This window comes from Cynara cardunculus (assembly GCF_001531365.2).
Source record: "Cynara cardunculus var. scolymus isolate 2C chromosome LG 17, CcrdV1, whole genome shotgun sequence".
Classification (NCBI taxonomy): Eukaryota; Viridiplantae; Streptophyta; class Magnoliopsida; order Asterales; family Asteraceae; genus Cynara; species Cynara cardunculus.
In genome coordinates this window covers 20,821,950-20,825,852 of record NC_037544.1, presented here as the reverse complement: position 1 = coordinate 20,825,852, position 3,903 = coordinate 20,821,950, and positions in this window count along the sequence as shown.

The following is a 3,903-nucleotide window of genomic DNA, read 5'->3' as shown; positions in this document are numbered from 1 at the left end:
GATTTTTGGACAGATTATAAATTATGTTCCAAATATTTTTGGGTTTCACAAAACTCTAAAAATAGGAACCTTCCAAAAGTTATTTTATGCCCAACTTGTCACATCTTTTTAAAAATAATAAGCTTAGTCGACTATTTCCAAATACCAAGATGTTTGAGTGGGTTTAAATTCCTCATCATTACCCTACAATCCTTGAGTTACACGGTCCCCGAAACAGATTGCACGCTCACCGAGTGGCAGTCATTTGGGGTCGAACTCATCATTTTTCAAGTTTTAACACCATTTTCAAGCTAGAAACAGAGAAGAATCTTTCCTTGATTCCTTTGAGTTTTCGATAAAGATTGGATAGATTAAATATGCATGCAAGATTTATCACTTCAAAACTAAATTTTACAAGCTCAAGCTTCACATGCAAAGAGTTTTTCTTCCCACTTTGGAGTTCAAATAACATGGATCATAGATTATTATCCTTTTTGAAGACATTTTCATGTCTTTGATGAATAATCTCCCCTCTTTAGTTTTTCGGAATTTTTTTAACTAAAAGATCAAGATGTGGAAGAAAGAAGATGCAAACCTATGATGTTTTACAAAAGTAAAATAATTAGTATCATACCTTTTTATAATCTTGAAGAATCTTCAAGATTGAGAGAATTTCTTTCTTGAAGATGGAATCGGCTGGAGAGTGTTTGCTCTTAGAGAGAGACGAAGAGTTTTTAAGTTGGCAATGCGTGGAAATGAGAGTTTTCAAAGGATGATAGGTATTTATATGAGGATTTTTAAGGAATGGAAATGGGCTGGCCTCTAAAGGCCCAAACCTAAACAAGACTTTTATTTTCTTAATACAAATAAACCCACTATATAATTTGCCCATACATTAATATAATAGCATTAATAAATCAAAAACTCCAACTTTTGATAAATCAAGTGGTCACTCAAATGGGACTTTTGTATTTTAACTTAAAAGTTTATAATATCAACTTTATTTTATTAAAAGCATTTCTAAAATATTTGGCATTACACGAGTTAACTGTATCTGATCTCCCACTGRGGCGTGATCTATCGAATAAAACTTGGGAGCTAAGCCAGAAGAATTCAAATCGCTGAGACCAGATCCTAGAGAAATATAATTTCTAAATTTAGGATCTACAATAAAATGCTAACCTGAAACTCGGAAATGACAAAATGTCACAGTCTCCCCATGTCAGAAAAATTTTGTCCCGAAATTTATTTGTCAACCTCAGATCATGACTTGCTTGCGAACAAATGGGGATATTTGTTTTTCATGAAATCTTCTCTTTCCCACGTGAACTCTGGCCCATGACTCGAAGTCCAATGAACTTTTACAATTGGGATCCTGCTACGCCTCAATTACTTGTCTTTATGGTCGAGGATTTCAATCGGTTCTTCAATGAAGCGTAACCGTTCATTAATTTGAATGTCTTCCAAAGGTAGAACCAATGTTTCGTCGATTAAACACCTCTTAAGGTTTGATACATGAAATATATCATGGATGGCACTCAGCTCTGGGGTTAAACTTAGTTTGTATGCAACCGGTCATACTCTTTCAAGTATTTCAAATGGACTAACATACCTTGGGCTAAGCTTTCCTTTCTTTCCGAAACGTACAATCCCTTTCCAGGGAGATACCTTTAAAAGGACTTTATCACCCCACTTGAAATTCCAATGGTTTCCTTCGGTTATCAGCGTAGCTCTTTTGACGATCTCTCGCAGCTTTAAGCCTTTCTTGGATGATTGAGATTTTGTCGGTTGTCTCCTGGATAATGTCAGGCCTAGTTAGCTGTTTGTCACCAATTTCCAACCAGCTGAGTGGGGATCTACACTTACGCCCATACAAGGCTTCATATGGTGCACAGTGGATACTGGTGTGATATCCATTGTTGTAGGAGAACTCAACCAATGGCAGATGAGTATCCCAACTGTCCCCAAAGTCTATTACACAGGCTCGTAACATATCCTCTAGCGTTTGGATTGTCCTTTCCGTTTGCCCATCCGTCTGAGGATGATAGGAAGTGCTCAAGTCCAGCCTTGTGCCTAGTGCCTTTTGAACTGATTGCCATAATCGCGAAGTAAAACGACTATCTCTGTCTGATATGATGGAATAGGTACTCCATGCCGCGATACGATTTCATTGATATATAACTGTGCAAGCCTTTCTATACTAAAGTCTTCTTGAATAGGTAAAAAGTGTGCGGATTTCGTAAGTCGATCCACTATGACCCAAATTGAGTCATATCCTCTCCTGGTTCTAGGTAATTTTGTAACAAAATCCATGGATATCTGATCCCACTTCCATTTGGGAATCTCTGGTTGCTGAAGAAGACCAGATGGTTTCTGATGTTCAGTTTTTACCCTTGCGCAGGTTAAACATCGAATTACGTACAAAGCAACGTCCTTTTTCATTCCTGGTCACCAGTAATAGTCTCTTAGCCCTTTGTACATCTTATCGAATCCTGGGTGAATAGAGTATCTCGAGCGATGTGCTTCCTCCAGGATTGTTGACCGGAGACTGTCGTCCCTTGGTTTCCAAACTCTATTTTTGAAGTAACGCACCCCATCTTCTCGAATTTCGAATTCTTTTTCTAAGTGGTGCAGGGTATCGTTCTTCTGATTCTCTGATTTCAATGCCTCTTCTTGTGCTTCAAGAATTTGCGTTTATTAGGTTGGTTTGAACCAACATTCCCATGGCTCGTGCCCTTGATGGTTTCACCCTTTCTTTCCGGCTTAAGGCGTCTGCTACCACATTAGCTCTCCCTGGGTGATACTTTATTTCGCAATCATAATCGTTGAGAAGTTCGACCCACCTCCGTTGCTTCATGTTCAGCATCTTTTGATCTAGTATATGTTGAAGGCTTTTATGATCAGTGAAAATGATGCATTTGGTGTCGTAAAGATAGTGCCTCTAAATCTTATGTGCGAATACAACTGCCCCCAATTCGAGGTCATGTGTAGTATAATTCTTCTCATGCACTTTAAGTTTCCTTGAGGCATACGCAATGACCTTGTCTTTTTGCATTAGCACGCATCCTAAGCCTTGATGCGATGCATCGCAATAGACCACAAAGTTTTTCGAACCCTCTAGTAAGGATAAAATAGGTGCATTACACAATCTCTGCTTAAGATTCGCATACGCTTCTTCTTGTTTCTCACCCCAAACAAATTTCTTGTCCTTTTGGGTTAAGGCTGTGAGTGGTTATGCGATTTTCGAAAAGTTCGCGATGAATCGCCGATAATAGCCTGCCAAACCAAAGAATTGATAGATTTCTGTAGGGGTTCTTGGGGCTTCCCATTTCCTAATGGCCTCAATCTTGGCAGGATCTACCTGAATCCCTTTCTCATTGAATATATGACCAAGAAATTGTACTTCACGAATCCAGAACTCGCATTTAGAAAATTTCGCGTACAATTTCTGGTTTCGGAGTAGCTCCAATATCATCCTCAGATGTTGCTCATGGTCCTCCCTGCTACGTGAATAAATTAATATATCATCTATGAAGACGATTACAAATTTATCCAGATATGGTCTACAGACTCTATTCATTAGGTCCATGAAGACAGCCGGTGTATTGGTTAACCCGAATGGCATAACCAGAAATTCGTAATGGCCGTAACGAGTTCTGAAGGCTGTTTTGGGAATGTCCTCTTCCCGAACTCTCACTTGGTGGTATCCAAATCGTAGATCAATCTTGGAAAAATATACCGTTCCTTGAAGTTGATCAAACAGATCATCGATTCTAGGGAGAGGGTATCTGTTCTTGATGGTCAACTTATTAAGTTCCCTATAATCAATGCACATTCGCATTGACCCATCTTTCTTTTTAACGAACAAAACCGGTGCACCCCATGGCGAGTAGCTTGGTCTTATAAATCTCCTATCTAATAACT